The following is an 18,282-nucleotide window of genomic DNA, read 5'->3' on the forward strand; positions in this document are numbered from 1 at the left end:
TGATCTGCTTGGAAAACAGTCGGACAATTGTAAATGTAAACGTGTACTAGCTCAAATCCTTATGCATGTTATCGACACAGAGCGACAGGTAATTAGGAAGTGGCAAGAAAGGAGGAGCAAGTGCTTGTGTTTGTAAAACAAAACAAAACAGTTAACCTAGCTTTTTTCTTTAATCTGCTACTATACTACTCAATCTTCATAGTCTCTCCAACAAAAGTACTTTAAAAAAAACTTTTAATATAATATCATAGGAACAGTCAGTATGCATAAAACATTTTAGAAAAACAGATGAGTAAAAAGTCTTTCTCAGTTTTTGCCCTATTCAGACCCCAATTATGACAAATAAAAACCCTCATGGCATTTCTCTGTGTATATCTTTAACTGGAGGTCTTGCTCGTGTTGAACTAACTCATTTGGCTCGCTCCTCTCTCTCATTTTGAAGTCACATTAGTGCATTTAGCTCTGCTTTGTGGCCGTTTCACTTTAATTACACTCAAGAGCTGTACTGCATTGTGCATGTCATCAAATAAAATGTTAACTGCCTTTCCTATTTACACTACTCTTCCCTACTATAGTATTTAGCATTTTTCTCCCCTTGAGCAAAACATTGTGATATCCCAACAGGGACTTGAGTACCGTAGTTTTTTTTTTTTGTGTGTGTGTGTGTGTGTGTGTGTGTCCAGATGTGGATTGGTAGAAACTAAAACTTAATTTCATTTTCCATCTTCTGTTTAATATTCCTAAATGGTTTAGTAATGTGATTGTGCTGGGATGCTTGCACCACAAGTAATAATGGTTTAGTTTTTAATTATATGCTTATATTTTTTTCTCATTTCTACCTTTCTCAGCAGTTTTTCTACACTTTTTGCAAATGGACTTAAAGCATACATTTATTAACAGGGGGGGGGGGTGTATCCACCAACGGATGAGAAGTAGGTCAAAACTCAGCTGTTTATCCCACTTCCGGTCCATCTTGTCAACATCTGCTTCGTGTTAGCTACTGTATTTGACTGTCTCAGAAGGATTTCTAATCTAACCCTTAACCACTTTTTACACAAAAGTCTTCCTTCGCTGTCTCTTGCTGCCTTCTAAGGCTGCTTTCATGGCTGCTGTTTTGGTTATGATTTCTGGAGGCATAAACAAAAACGCGCACTGCGCGCATGTAGACATATCAGTAACGTAAATGCTACAGTAACAGTAGTTGAATTTGACAAAAAAACAAAACAAAACGATTGCTCTTCAAGAAGCGCCCCCGTGTTGGAGATTTGTCATTGAAGGGCTGATAATAAAAAAACGGCGTGTCGGAGTGCGTGTAAAGGTGAGTTGAGGGTCTGAGCTATAAATTGAAGTTTGAGGAATGGTAATAGTGCAATACAGAAAAATGGGAAGGATAAGGTATCGATTCTGTTTCTCTATTGCCAGCACTGAGTCTCTGCCCAGTCACCCCTTCTGTGTATTTTGGCTATGCAGTAGTTTGCAAGCGTGCACGCTCTTTCATCTTATTTATTGGCTGCGTGTGCCCTTCATCTCACAAGGAATCACCTTTTAACCTCTGGAAGTTATGCACACTCCATTGTGTATTGATCTGCTGTCGCAAGTCATGCTGTATGCACTGCAAGAGTTCTCATGTGACACGCAGAGCCCGGCGCTTCCTCGCAGTTCATCAGTTGGTATAAAGCCTGAGGTCATAGAAGAGTGGGTGATGGTTTGATTTACATGGTTTGCTGAGTGATCAAAGTCAAGAGGTAACATGCTTCAATTATGTTCCCAATGCAAGTAATAAGAGTTGAACATGAGGGTCGGTTAAAAAGCTGCGATTCAATAGATTGCCGCAAATGTGGTAGCGATATCTTCGGAGTCAGGGCGAGCCTCTGGACCAGCCGGTGATGACAATCTCAATTCAGGCTGCAACAAATAATAATCAATTATAGAGGTGTTAGAAAAAAATCGATTCAGGCAATATATCGCGATATTTAAAGCGCGCAATTCTCGAATCGATTAGATATGCGGCCGGACGTCTTACTTAGGGTTTGGATTCACACATTAAGCATGGAAGAATGTTATATTAATGGAAAATTAAGCCTTAATATTTTATTTCAGTGCTGTTGAAAAATGAAACAGACTTCAACCTGTTTGTATCAGCCTGAATTTTCAGATAAATAAAAAAAAAATCGTACAAATCTGACAGTGTACATGTACAAGTTTAGTACTGTCTAAATTTGAGTTAAAAAAAAAATCCGCAATCATCGATTTATAGATTCGCATCGGAATTAATCGTATCGAATCGTGACACGAATCGAATCGCCAGGTACTAGGCAATTCACACTCCTAGTCAATTACATACATGAGACAAATCAAAATTGCTGCTTCAAAGCTCCCAATGAATTCATTTTCTACAGAGTTTGTACACGGACTAAAGAAAGAGGAAAGAGTCCGTAAAAGGCACACAATGTCTGAAGTTTAGGATAATTGTGCTTTTAATAAAGATCTACCATCGGTCTACATATCGCTATGAGCTAATAATAATAATAAAGACGCTTTACAGTGGAAACATTATTCATTTCATGCACTCACACATTCACACTCTGGTAGCGGGAAACTACTTTAGTAGCCACAGCTGCCCTGGGGCAGGCTGACGGTAACGTGGCTGCCACTGTGCCCCTACGGCCCATCCGACCACCAACAAACATTCGCTTTCGCGCCATTTCTACGCCAATGCGAGTAGCACTGGAGGCAATGTGTGTGAAGTGTCTTGCCCAAGGACACGTGACTTGGGGAGAGCGGGATCGAACAGCCAACCTTCTGGTTATTGGACGACCGTCTCTACCCCTGAGCCACGGCCGTCACAATTTAATATAATTTAATTTAATATAGCCTACATACTATTGCTAGTTAGAATGTACTGTATTGTAATCAGCAATTATTATTTTTTTGGTTGGGCTGGAGGCAAATGGAGCTGTGGGCCCGGCATTGTCAAACCTTAATGACTGCTATTTTTATTTGCAAAATATTGTACAATTAGGCTGCTGGGTATGTGTGAGTCGCCTATTTCGGTTTGAATAAAATGCTTGCCAGGCATTGGATTAGAATTTGATTGATGATCATGGTGGCTGTTTTCTTTTCTTTTTTTCTTTTCTTTTCTTTTCTTTTTTTCTTTTATTAAAAAAAATAAAATAATAATAATTTAAAAAATAAATATTAAAAAAAATAAAAATAAAAATAAAATAAAAAATGGTGGTGGCTGTTTTTCTGGCTCCACGTCGATTTCCACAGATGACTGTGGAAATCGACGTGCTCAGAGTCAAAAATAACTAAAGAAGCCAAACAAACAATGACATGCGCATACAGTATTATTTAAATCTAGTCACTTGCCATCCTGTTGATCGCCTGCATGCTTCTCTCAGTGGCAGCAAAGGAGAGCTCTGCTCTTCGCTTCAGGCCTTTTGTCCAAGCTTTCGAAATCTGCTCTGTCAGCTGAAGCCACCCAAGATTGCGCTGTGACACTTGGCACACTTATTATTACAATAATTAACATGGACTATAATCTATTTGAATGCTTTATGTTATTTCCAACCCGGTGATGATAACCCAACCACTCCACTGTGGTTACCACCAACTTTGCACGGCCTGAAAATGGTTAGGCTACAATATATATTGGAAGTGTGTGTGTGTGAGATGGCACACCCTTCTGCCCACAACTCTCCCCAAGTGCTTTGAGTTGGCCAGTTGTGTTGATGAAAGCTTTTGCAAGTGGTAGATTTTTTGTTGTTGTTGCTGCTTCCTCCACCCTGTACATCCCTAACGATTGTGGCTCAAGTGAAACGTCGCGCTTGTCGGGTGTTTCCAGTGTAGCAGTTTTGTACAGTTCACATCATAAAGAAAAAAAAAATCAGACCAAGAGTGTTTCTCTTTTAAGACCCTTTTCGTTTTTTGATACAATTAGCAGTAGAACGTCAGGGTGGGACAAAATGCCCATTTTGTTCAGGGAGACGGAGCAGTGTTCACGTTTCCTTTTTGACCGTAAATGGAGGTGAATAACGAGATTCGGAGATCATATTTAAAAAGTCACTTGAAGTACACGGCTTATACATACATAGTCAGTGAACGTATCAAGCAGAATGTTGCGATATAAGTCCAAAATACTTTCAACAATGAGCAGGTCATTGTTACTTTGTTTTAACAAAGCAAGTGTTGGCAACCTTGGATTATGCAGCAGTTCATTAACAAAAACAAAGTAATTTCGCTAAACTGACAGTAGTGGGGTTTCCATCCACCCTTTTTTTAATTTGAATTTTCAAGAAATGCGAAAATAAAACTGAATGGAATGGAAACTCTAGAAATTTGAAAAAAAGCGTTTAAAATTTGCAAAAAAGTTTTTATGCTTGGAAGGGGTGGATTTTAAAGCGTATCGAAAAAAGGATAATGTGAATTTTGGTTATGGTTTTGCGAATAAACGCTGACAAGACCGGATACACGTCGCATGTTTCGACTGGATATTAAGTCACACGTACGTTTGTACTGACAAAGCAATAGCGGATGATAAAGTAAGGTATGTTAGGGGGGACGACGAAACAGAAATATTTTTGGAATTAATTAAAGACGCGAATATTAATACAATTTTAGATGGAAAACGGCAAAGAAACGCTACAGTAAAATTACAAAAGCAAACTCGTACATGCTTTCTGTTTTTCTTCTTCTTTTTTTAAATTACTGGTGGATCCCATCTCTATGGTCCCCTCTCAATATTTGCAAAAGAAGAACAGATGAAAACGGGCATAAGTCACATGTCCGTTTTGCGCATTTTCAGTAAAAAAAATCAAAACAATTGGATGGAAACCTGACTAGTGTTTCTTGATTATTATTTTTTGTTATGTCCTCCATGAATAAAATAAAAATATTATTATTTCAAATGCACTTCTGCAGGGGAACTAATAATCCTTGTGCACTCTTTGACAATGAGTGCCACTGCCACCTACTGTAGTTGATGTGCAATTACACTTTATTCTTGTACGGCAAAAAACACCCAAGTCTGAGGGAAAAAAAATAATTCCTTGATGCTTTGTGATACATATGTAAATGATTCTAAATCAATTCAGAGCTCGTTACAAATTCTGTTGAAAATATGTCAATTATGATAAAATATTTTTATATGAATTTCAACTAACTTCCGATGAGTACAGGACAGGTTTCAAAGACAGACAGCCTTCTGTGCTGAGTGTTTTAACGAGGCTTGGCGGAAACGTGGTTTCTAAAAGTTTTCTAACGTGCACATGCATTTGCCTGCCCGACTACAGGGTGGGAGAGAGGTCATATAAATGTTGCCAGGGCAACACTTCTCCCGGAAATAAATAAACGCAGAACCTTAGACCATGAGCCAGTTGAGGAAAGTGGTGTCCAAGGAATGACAACATTCTCTTTCAATGCCTCAAAGGAACTCTGTGTACCCAGTGAACAATGGACCCTCACTGCTCTGGAGCCTCAAACCCTTTCCTATGTCAGGCCCATAGGTGCTCAAGAGTGGATGCACAACTTTGACACAAGCTTTGCCAGTCAGGCGGTCCAATAGTTGTAAAAAATTTAGGAAGTGCCCACAAATCTTCTGTCAACAATAGCAAAGAAACGCTTGGAGCCCTCTTTAGATTCAAAACAAAGTTCAACCAGCGGCATGCTTGGAAGTTCTCTAGCTATGCTGAGGGACACTTTGGCCAGCAAATGTTTAACACGTTTTTATATCATTACACAAGCTTTGCATGTATATTGCTTTGGGGGGTGGGGGTGGGGGGGGGGGCATGTTTCTGCTCTTCCTCTGCATGAGTGCTTGCACAAATGTAAAAATAACAAAACAAATAAGGGTTTAATCTGGTTTTTCACTTCCTTCAAGCCATGAGAACAAATCAGCCATGTCCGTCCAGCTACTAAGCATAGAAATGAATTGGTTGTATGAAAGCAGAACATAGTTCACTCCAAAGATTGTATTTATTTCACTGCCAAATTTCAATGAAAAAAAAAAAAATAAATGTATTCACCAAGATGCATAACAGATCTATTTGTTAGAATTTCACACACCAGTGGTAAGGTCCTTGTTGCAATGCAGCGCTTTGCACTCCTTCAATCTATAATGGTCTCATTTGCATCTTTGCGCACTGACTGAATATTAGCTCACTTGTTTGCGGGGACACAAAAAGCCCTGAAGGTGCTCATTCCACACACACTCAGCGTCTGTCTTAGTTTAGAGATGCTCTCATCTTGTGTGTGTCTGTGTGTGTGTGAGTGTGGTTTTTTTTATTCCGGTGACCTTGTCACTGTTTTAATTCAGGTAAGACAAAAAATAGTAAGGAGTAGGGTTGTTAGAAAAAATCGATTCTGCAATATATCGCAATATTACAGCACGCAATTCTCGAATCGATTCGATATGCGGCCGAATCGATTTTTAAACATCAATTTTTTATGGGAATATTCAACAAAACTTCTTACTTAGGGTTAGGATTCACACATTAAGCATGGGAGAATGTTATATTAATGGAACATTAAGCCTTAATATTTGATTTCAGAGCTGTTCAAACATGAAACAGACTGCAACTTGAATTTTTAGATAAAAAAAAAATAATCATACAAATCTTACAGTGTACATGTACAAGTTTACTGATGAGTATTTTCTAAATTTGAGTAAAAAAAAACTATCGCAATAATCAATTTATAGATTTGTATCGGGATTAATCGGTATTGAATCAAATCGTGACCTTTGAATCGTGATACGAATTGAATCGCCAGGTACTAGCCAATTCACACCCCTAGTAAGGGGTAAGTTTTACATTTAGACTTGATGTTTACTCTGAGCTCTATCTGCAAATTTCCATATTTTAACAAAATTTCCATTCATTGGTCCTATAGTTACAATGAAAATAACTATCAAACTGTCATCGCCATTAACTTCTTTTATGACAGGTGATGTATTAAGTAAAAATTTAACAATCCACCATCCAAGTATCGTCTGTGGATCGCTTACTTTAATTTCCCATAACTTTATTGGTGGACCAGCCAGGACAGTGCTCATGTAGCGTGTCGTTTTATTACAGTAGCGGTTCAGAAAATGGATGGATGAATAATTGCTTGCCTCATTTACTAGCAGATGATCTGTAGAATGTCGTCATACACAGAGCAGCGCGTCAATTAAAACATCTAACGTCAGAGACGTGAGTCACACCTTACAGTCAGTTGCTACGTGTCGACACATGAACAACATGCTCCTCTTTTTTTCACCCTTTTGCGCTCTCCCGACTCCGATTAGTCATTCATTGCAACGGTTCCTTGTGTCGGGCTCTGTTTCACTCACGCTCACATTCAGACAGTGACGAAGCACTGCAGTGCAGTACTGAGCAAGGTCCATTGGTTTTTTTCTCAATAACAGACACGCTATTCTTACCTGATGTTTGAGCAGACAGATGGAAACTATCAATATGTGTGACAGCATCACAGGATACTCCCCAGGATGGTTGGGAAACGTAGTCTATGCATGATACCGTGACGTATAAGACTTTTAAATCATTGTCGCGCTTTAGGAATTCAGGACTATACTGGTATATAGAAATACTGTACAAAGTAGAACACAATCTTTTGGGTTGTCCTTTGATTTATTTGCAGTCCTAACAAAAAAAGTGTTCCAAGTCAAATTGTTATTTTTAATTGAAATGTAAATGCAAAAAGAAATTATTGTTAAAAAGTAACCTTTTAATGCAATAAAACACATTACATAGTTTACATTTGATTCGCATGGGACTCTGGGGTAAATTGAGACCACGGCAGTCTTTCTCAAATAGGAGGGCGGGCCCTCAAGCAACATGCTTTTTATTTAATTTTTTTCTTCGCTGTAATGGCGTAAAGTGTCATTGCACATCCATTCCAGTAGTTGGCAGTGGCGCTTTCATTGTCAGAGAAAGCACGCGCATTATTAGCTCCTCTACACAATTTTATAGACAAATGATACTATTTATAGTCGGGGCAGCGATTTGGGGGGAGCGCGAAATGTTTTCTCCTTCCTGGGGAGGGGGTTGCAACAAAATGATTGAGAAGCCCTGGCATATGAGTAAGTTGAGCCACCTCTTTGTTTCTACTAAACTAGTATGAGTATGTGACTGAATGTTTATGATAACGACTCCATTTCATGCAATCTGTGAAATTGTAAAAGTGGTTTGACATTTAGGGAAATTATTTAAAAAAAAAAAGTGTTTTACTGATGAAAGTAAATTTATTTTATCATAAGTTTAAGTGTAACGTTGGGGAGAAATGTGTTATGGTAGTCATAAATAAAAAATAAATTGAGCAATATGGTCAGGGGCAAGTTGAGCCGGTTAGCTCAACTTACCCAAGTTTACTGTACAGTATTATATTAGTATATTTCGGTTGTACAATGTTCCCTCGCTACTTCGCGTTTCGGTTATTGCGGCTTCACTCTAACACAGATTTTCACTTGTGACCATAACTTCATCTATTGCAATTTTAGCCCGCTATTCTGTGGTTTTCTTGCTTTTTTTTTCTCCGTCAGAACATTAGAAACACCTCTCCGTATGACCCACTATAACTATAAGCACGTTTGATGACATTATCGTCTTGGTAAAAGAAGCGTTTTGATACACAGCTCTTGTAAAGAATCTCAGGCGTACCCAATGTTAGGACTGCTCATCATTCACATGCTTCCACATTCATTTCCTGTCAACCTGTACCTTCCTCGGGAGAGTTGTATTATGTGGGGCAATCCGCTGCTTTGAGGCTCAGGTCCCCTGATGTTACAAGTAAAATGTTCTTTCCCCCCCCCCCCCCTTCGCTCCAAAGCACTAACCCACTTTCCTGAACACTTAGGAAGTCCTCTTTTGTCTTCACCTCCACACTGTCAGAGAAGATTACTGTTTGTTCTGTCTCCCTTTTTTTTCTTTTATTTCACCATCTTTTTTGATTCTTTCTTCCCGCATCAGCTCACACCCCCAAGTGACCTTCACTTCTAGCCTGTCGGGGCCTGACGTTAACAGGTTATAAAAATGAGAGCTTGGCTGCCTCATGCTAAAGGTATCTTCTCCCTGTGAACACAAGACCTCCACTGAAGGCAGCTCGGTTATACATTGACAACAAAAAGACACCCACCTACTCACACACACACAAGCGCGCTAATGTCTGGATATCATTTACAGTCTCTGACACTTATGGCTAGCCCCGTATGAGTTATTGTTCAGGTTTTCAAGTCTCATGCTCAGTGTTCTTTCTGATACCTTTCTTGGATTTTTCTCTGGTGGTGTAAAGTGTTGGTTGGCACTGACTGAAAACAATCGTCACCTTTACTGTGAGCCATTCCGATGACTATGCAGTCTCACATCAGCCCACGGGCGTAGATAGCACTGGGAACGGCGGGGGTGGGTATCCCCCCTCAGTTTTTTTAACCCTTACCCTCCACTTTTGAAGGGTTTTTGCGTGACGATGTACGCCTGCAAGAACACGTTTTGCTGCCTTCTGCCTGCTAAGGTCGATATTCTCCCAGGCTATAGGGGGCAGTGAAGAGCATCTACGGCATATGAACAACACTTCACTCCATTAGAAGTTGAAAAAGTTATTATTATTTTCTTCGACAATTTGGAGTGAATGGTCTACATACATTTAACAAAATAAATGCAAACAAAGAATCAGGAAGTGGCTCTCAAGGTGTGCGGTGTCAGCAATGCGTAAGCCGCGTGGGCGGGGGGGGGGGGGGGGGGGGGGGGTTGGGGGGGTGTCTTTCGAGGTAAGTGAAAGGAAGTGGATATGGAGCTGCTCCGATGAACAGGGTAAATTGTGATATAGAAATTACACATAAAAATTTCGGAACTCGTATCTCTGAGTCAGCTTTTCAATCAACCTTCTTCCTCAAGTTGGATCTCCAAGTCCGCAAGACAAACAAATCTTACAAGCCAAGCGTATGCTATCTGCCTATCATGTTAACATTATAGTGACATGTTTTATTGTGCATTTATAAGGCTGGGAAGCGCTAGGAGTACGCAACTACAGTAGTTATTAGAGGTCTAAATTCCGATTTCCAATTAAACACACCATGAGAACGTGTTGTTTGCTCAATGTGAAAGATAGTCCGCATTGCTACATACGTTTTCAAGCATCCCCTCTTTCCCCCCCCCCACCTGAACAAAGAGCCTGCTGTGCTGTTCATCAAACAACCCCCTGACTAAACTGTGAAGTAGATGGTGTCAGGGCCTCTCTTTTGTACAAAGGAATGCACCGCCAAGGTGAACAACATTGTACATACATGGTGACGTACCCCCCTAAAAATACATACACAATTGTTTCTTACTGTGTATTTGACGTCAGACCCATAGAAGATTGCAGTGGACATGATCATTTGCGTGTCTAAACCAATAAAAATGCATCATTTGAATGATATCAACACTTTTGGTTCATAATTGGATCCTAGCTAACCAATCACAATTGCAAGTTGATTTGCACGATGTTCATGTTAAAAATGTTACATATAAGCTTGTTAAGTTTACAACACGTTGCAACCATACTATCCTGGCGTCCACTATAACAATTTTTTTTTTAATTGATTACCCCCCCCCCACCCCCAAAAAAATTCCCATGTTGTTCTTATGTGGGAAAAGAGTCAAAATCAGTTAAAAAAAAAATAAGCCAGGCAAAAAAATTGCAGGTCTGAAGGGATTAACTCAATAGAATTAATAATGGTGGCCAGCCAGGCCAATCTAAAATGCGAACGTAAGATTGAAAGTGGCACAAAAGTTTTTGAAACAAAGACTTATTTTTATTTTGTTGACGCACTTGCTTCGCGTAATGAGCAGTTTTGAAAACAGTTGTTGACAGTGTGTCGTACATTCTCTAAACGTGAACGGCCCTTGTGGCATACAAAACGTACATCACGTATGACGTCATGCGAGATGTTAGCCAGCCGAGTGAGAGTACGAAAATGATCAAGTGTCGTCCATATAGCGGAAAAGGACGAGTTAAGGTTAAGCATTAGTTTTTCTATATTTATTTACAGTTGAACATCATGGAAAGAAGAATTTGAGCTTTCTCTGTGATGGCGCTGAGCAGGGGCCGGACTGCATGAGAGCAGATGGGTCATAGAAGGCCCAGCTGCTGCCCCAGTGTTTTAATGTGCTCTTTACTGGACTCTGGTGGCTAACTGGTTTGTCCATTCTGGTCGTTATGGTCGCACTGTTCCTGCTGTCTCCGCAATTGTTATGTCCACTAAGGAAATCATGTGTTCATTATAGTTTGGTTTATCTGTGTCATCAGCATGATCACCCAAAGGCGAGAAGCATGTTTTCGCGTGACAACGCTGGACAAAACGTCGTCAGCGTAATATGGAAGTGATCTATTTTAATGACCTTTATATGGGATGTTTGTTCTGCTGTATCATTTTGGGCAAACTGCAAAAGGAATTAAGATACATGGAAATTGAATATACCCCATCATCTGCTTTCTGTTGTTTATACAGTGCATTTCCATAAAGGTGGGGTCAATTGAGAATGATAAAAATGTATCAATAAGAGGTTTTCTTTAAAAAAAAAAAAAAGTCAAATGCAAAATATTGCATGTGTTATAGGATTTGTGAATATGTTGTTCTGTGTAACATTTTTGAACACTAAATAACAATATTAAATATGTTAAATATTATACCATACACTAAATGAAGGTAACATTAGACTAAAACATTTCTAACAATGGTAAGCCATGACACAAATCCATGTCCTTTTTTATTATCTTGTTTCATTAGTTATGTCCAACAGAGGGCGCCATTGCTCCATTTTAGGGCCTGTTGAGTGGAAGGTTACCCTACCTTTAACTTCTATACCTGGCACTTTGACAGAGTTCACCACCCAACTTGTTTTCATCATTCAATCATTAACATTAATTTTAGAAGAGGACACATTTGTGTTCTGTTTTTCCATCTGTAACACGGTGGGTTTAAATCTTGGCTACGGTCTTCCTGTGTGGAGTTTTCATGTTCTCTCCGTGCTTGTGTGGGTTTTATTCTGGTTTTCCGGCTACTTCTCACATTCCACAATGTTATTTGACGGCTCTTAATTGTCCATAGGCATTAATGATTGTTTCATTCAAGCGTGTACCTGACCTCTTGTATGTACACCAACTCCACCGACCCTAACGGATGGTTGAAGGGTTTTGTTTTAATGGAGATAATTGAAATGCTGCATCTGTCGAGTGCCGATTCCTTCCCCCAACCTGCTTGTGCCGACACGAAATTCGATTTGATATGTATTCAGACTTGCTGAATGATTTGTGCGTCTAGGTTGGCGTATAATTTCCAACATGGCTCCCTGCTACACCCCCCCCCCCCCCCTGTATCTGATGGTAAATTAGAAGCCAGATCAGTCCGAATTTACAGAGTAAACTTAATACACCTAATAACAAGGTAGGCTGCAGATGAGATTTATGATGTCGTTGTGCTGCCACGGTGACAGAATTATGACTGTGCAGCCGTCGGCGCAGGTCTTTTCTTCGCGCTCTGTAACCGAGGACTGACCTCCAGGGGTTTTTTCTCCATGATACGTCTGCTTTTACAGCTCATCACTCGCTGCTGTCATCGGCCCGGCAGACGTGACCCAGTACCTGTCGTGACTTTGCTGTGGAATTGAAGACCTTTACCATCACTTTTTTTTTTTTTTTTTTTGTTCTTGTGTGGACAAAGAATCACAAAAAGGTTTTACCTTTCAGACGCCCTTCACACTTGAAAACGAATGGCCTCGCTTTAGGAAGAAAATAAATATGTTCTGACAGAAGGAAAAAGTATTGGGTGTAAAGTGTGCCCCCTGTGTAAAATGGCAGGAGAGGCCCTCATTCTCGCAGATGGTTCCCACAGTGTACAGATGTGTTTATGCCTTTGTGTGTATGCAAGGGTAATTGTTTATGTGTGTATTAGTGAGTGGGTGAAGTCTGCGTCTCAAATTGGGTCAAGATGACAGTCAGCATTCTTTATTTATTGTGGTTAAGGGCCCCTGTTGGGTTCGGTCCCTTTTGTTCTGTTACCACAAACAGCGTGTAAACTAATGAACTGCTTTTGAAGACGAGGAGTATTTTTATTGGACACAATTCAGCAGCGATAACTTTTGGCTAAACATGTGTTTTTTTTATGAGGAACACTGATGGATGTTGCATGGGGTGACAGATGTAAAGATGGAAGGGGGAGAGAAATATAATGGCCTGATGGATAGATAGTTGTATAGAAGGACATTGTAATTGGGCATGTGAATTTGTTGTGAAGAGTACTGTTCATTAAGTGAAGTAAATAGTTGATTACATTTGCTTGTTTGGCTAACATTGGCACAAACTTCCAGTGTGGCACAATTCATACTAACCATGACACTGGCATCGAAAAGTGTTTAAAATATTCACTGCAACCTTCCACATGACGTATTTTTGTTTAACTCATTCACTGCCATTGACGGCTATAGACGTCAAAAATAAATTTTAACTATTTCTATTAGTTTAACTTTTTTTCCCCACTTTTGTTAACAAGAGTATGAAAACCTAGGGAAAAAATTGTACATTTAGAACAGATATAAAATTTGTGATTAATTGTGAGTTAACTATTGAAGTAATGCTATTAATTTTAATCGCCTGACGTCCCTAATTTTTAATAATCTTAATTTAAAAAAAAAGATTAAAAAAAAGGTTTTCATACTCTTGTTAAGAAAAGTGGGGGAAAAATGCAAAACTAATAGAAATAGTTCAAATGAAATTTTGACGTTTATAGGCGTCAATGGCAGTGAATGAGTTAATATTGATACTCAAATTTCCTCAAATGCTAGGGAGATGATAGACGAATGGATGAATTGGAGTGAAGTGTCAGTAGATGAATGTTGAACTGGTTATCAAGCCTAATTTTTAATAGGTCAAGGTCAAGGACATAGTTACACAATAGGCTTCATATTTTTTCACAAGTTTGTCTTTCATGGTGGTACACCAAATTTATGAATATTAAATCAAAGTCATGAAATAAAAGCTCTATTTTAAATTATTGTATTAATATGATTTGTTGTTTAATATCATTGGATAAAAAGGATTAGAGGTTGTGCTTCCCGAGCACCTCCTAGTTCTGTTTTGTTCCTCTGTATGATTACGTGCGCACACAGGAAATTGTCCACACGCCTTCACTCGTCCATTGAGAAATGCAAAACAACAAAGCAGTCCAAAACCCCAGAGAACTAGGAGTTGAAATCATGAATGCTATCACCACACAGCGATTATCATTATATTGGTAGAAACCCATCTACAATATAATAATATATTAATAAGTGACTCAGCAGATTTTTTGAGTTGCCAACAAATTAATGTGTTTTAGATGTTGGCAGCAAACTTCAAAACAAGCAGCAATTTGTCAGCTAGTGAACAATTCCTCAATAAGCGCCTGCTTTAAGATGTTAATTACCACTCGCAGTTGAAGTTCATTGGAAAACTAAACAGAAAACAACGACAACACATTTTTGTGCATTTCACCAAATGGGCACATCACTTTGCCTCAGGAAAGTAAGTCTGCTATCTTAAAGCTAACTCACAATTGAAAACACCATAGACGGGCTTATCGTAACTAGCGTTGACGTTGTGGTTTTTCCCGTTGTTGGACACAAAACTACACATTCAACTGGCAGTAATCATTCAGGATGGGCAAAATCCCATTTAGCTCTACAAGCGTCTTCACAAAGCTTTAATCGACCGTCTCTTAGTAGTTCGCCTTCTTCTGTGGCTTCTGGCCAACAAGCGGTGTTGCACTTCGCCTGAGTCACCTGTCTGCGTGCCTGCGTGACCTGTCATTGAGTTAATGACATGAGCCTTCGGTCTGCTTTTGTTCTGTTAGGATATTTTTTGTCCAATGGTGTCAGTCAGTCCGTTGTTTTGGAGGAAGATTAGCCTGTGGCATTTCTTTCGTCAAGGATCTGCTGCCGATGTATTGTTGAAATTGGAATCATGTGATACCCCATTTATAGGGAAACACTATCATTAAATACAACATACAAAGTTCTCTGGTTCAAGACTCTTGGTTTAGGATACTGTTATTACATAATAATAATAAATAAATAAAAAAGCAACCCAGATAAGGCACAAAATCAATATTGATGGTTTTCCTGTGCAGAACCAGGTACTGATCCTGATCCCTCACGGTATGTGCTGACCACATAAACCACTGTGGATCACTCACCAGCTTATCCGTTTCGTCATTGTAACATGGATATCATCTGAGCTCACACTGCTAAAAATAAACGTGCTAACATTAGCTTGTGTGGTGGCATTGCCTTACAGTCGCCACTTTGCTGCAGCGGTACGTTTTCTTGTTGCAAATCAATCTGCTGCTAAAAAGTTTCAAACTGAATACAGAAGACCGTCGTTCTCGTACCGTACGTTAGCTTATCTTGTTGTGACTGATGCTTTCAAAACATTACGATACAAGTGGAAGACAAACCGCTGCAATCCAAGGCGATGAAAACTGAGACAAACTGGGTATGGTGCAGTCTAGGAAAAGCAGCAAAAGTTTGTGGAGAGATGCCTTTACCCTTATGACCAGGGGTGCCCAAGTTCGGTCCTCGAGAGCCACTATGCAGCCTGTTTTCCATGTCTCCCTACTTCAGCGCAGCTGAATCTAATGATCAGCTCATCAGCAAGCTTTGCAGAAGCCTGATAAGGATTCTGATCATGAATCGGGTGTGCTAGTGGAGAGAAACATGGAGAACAGGCCGGACAGTGGCTCTCGAGGACCGAACTTGGCCACCCCTGCTTATGACCTTGAGCTAAATATAGACTTTTTGTACAGACCAATCGGAAAGCATGCACTGATGACACAACAGTTACAGTGCAACAATAATCTTCTTCTAAACTCTCTTGTTCCACGTATGTCTTTTCACTTCCAGCACATGGCCAAAAAGTCCTCCACAAGTTCTTCTTTCATGAACAGTCCTACGCTTTGATCAAAACCCTATTCCGCCCCTCAAACACCAAAATTCGTGAGGAAGACCATCTCATCCGGCGTCAGTGAACTCACAGATATTCTTCTTGATGTACGAAAAGAATTCATCGCAGACACTCTTCCAAATCTTGTCCAGAGTTTTCCTTGGAAGACTGGAATCTGTTATAGCTTCATATGGGGTCCAATTCCACATTCCCCCCCCCCCCCCCATTCCCTCAGCACATTCACGTGCATTCCTTGGCAAGTTCCAGAATGTTTTCGCGAGCATCCATATCCCGCCCTTCGTAACGGTCAAGTCAACTATTTCTCTTTCGACCTCAAGAACAATAAATCTTCGCTCTTAGTGTGCGTATGTTGATGTCTGCGACACATTAGCTGGGGTGATTTAAGATCTGAAGGGCGGAGGCTTCCCTTGGGGAAATGGGCCAGCTTGCTACCGGCACGGTTGGCTCTCCTGCTCACAGGTCAAACGGCTTTTTAAAGTCTCTTTTGTTTTTCACTGTTTGACTGTGTAAAGGCATTTCAATTGTATGGCCATGTGTGGGGTTCATAGAAGGTTCTCGAGATGGCCGCTATCTACCTTATGACATTCCAGCGTCAAGACTACATACTAGTTAAGTGTCCTTTAATTAACGATCCTCAGACAAATATGCAAGTCTGGCTTCCTGTTGAATTCTGCTGCTGGCGTGCACATGCTTGGTTTTACTCGCGTCCCGAAACACACGCTCAGACACTACATCTGCATCACTGCTGTGGCACACAGGAAGAATGCATTGCAGCTACTTATGGTGTGCGATTGTGACAAGGGCTGTAAATTAGTTTCCCCCCCATTGCACAGAAGTGGAGTAACAGTTGAAAGGCACACGGTGTGGATTTTGGGATGTTTTGCGGGGAGGATCTGTGGGCCAGAAAGGAAACAGGCCTTACCCCCGAGGTGACATATTTCTTCCTGCAATAACAACTCCTTGACGTGTGTGCGACGTCTTGGAGTTTGCAGTGTGGAACAGTGCATCCGTCGGAGGGCCACGTATGTTGAATATGGCCAGAACCTCTCGGAATGACATTAAATCAATATTTAAAAGGGCTGCGATAAATGATTGAAGCGCTCTTTGACACTGGGTTTATGTGATGTAAAATATGCATGTGATCTCGGCGAAATGCTTGTGGCCCCGTGACCCTCTGATGTATCTCTCTCGATCTTGCCAGTGGGCTGAATTTAAAAAAAAAAAAAGACAGAAAGACACACACGTTCTTACCTCTAATATGCTTACATACATTTGTGGGTCAAACCATTAGGTACAAATCTCAATTCTCCTAATTATCCTCAATCTTGATTGACATTTTGAGGGCAGGATTGGATACCGTCCCACAGACCCAGTCAGCACAATTATTTCCGCTGCGTCTATCTCCGAGCAAAATGACTGCATTCTTCAGAAGAATCTCGTGAGATACTAAAAACGTAGCTGAAGGATACGAGTCGTATCACTAAAGCCAATTTCTCCTCGTCAGCTGCCATGAAGGACACAAGCTTCAAGCTGTATATGCCCAATTATATTAATAACTATGAATACATGCTGCATGTAAGCGGTATCTCTTGTGACAGACACTAAACTTGATGTTGTAATTATCCAGTGTTCACTATAAAGCAACTAATAGATTCATTTGTTTTATGCATTGTTACTATGGGTTTGCAACTTGCCAATAAAAGATAAATGGATACACGGAGTGTGATATAATTCAAGGACGTTCATTCAAAGTGAAAAAATTCAATTTAGTTTATTTCAGTGGGTTAACGATTTGATTCAATATGGTATGGCTTATTGAGTTCAGGAGGACGTTTTTATTAAATAAGTCGTATATAAAACCGAGAAACAATAGCAAGCGGTTCACGTCATTCTTGTGTTGATACATTTTTAAGCCCATAACTATTACATCATTGACAATGTTCAGTGTTCATGAGTTTCTTCAAGTACATTTTTTTAATTTACCTATATTTAAGTGCTATGTTCATGTTCAAACTGCATAATGTTATAATGGCTTACGAAAGTACGAGCTACGTATACATTTTAGGGGGTACTTGATTTCTAGATGCCTGTTAAAAAAAAAAGTAGGATTTGTTGTGATACAGCTCTTTTATTGGATGGCAGGTGTGCTCAACATGGCTGTAAAATAAATGTCATATATTTATTTTGAAGGGCGAACGGCTGGAGACAAATCGAGGTAGATTTCTGTTGTAATGCTCAATTCACATTGCCGTTACATTGCAGTTTACTGCCAGCTGTCACTACTTAATTCCCGATTTAATAACAAGA

The 18,282-nt window shown here is 39.9% G+C and overlaps 1 protein-coding gene across 1 annotated transcript in view; it reads left to right on the forward strand.

The window, feature by feature from the left end:
* The window catches only part of rtkna (rhotekin a), a 68,042-nt gene that overhangs the window by 1,236 nt on the left and 48,524 nt on the right, over positions 1-18,282 (forward strand). The window lies entirely within an intron of this gene.

This window comes from Leptonotus elevatus, chromosome 5 (genome assembly GCF_054856555.1).
Source record: "Leptonotus elevatus isolate MCC_2025b chromosome 5, RoL_Lele_1.0, whole genome shotgun sequence".
Classification (NCBI taxonomy): Eukaryota; Metazoa; Chordata; class Actinopteri; order Syngnathiformes; family Syngnathidae; genus Leptonotus; species Leptonotus elevatus.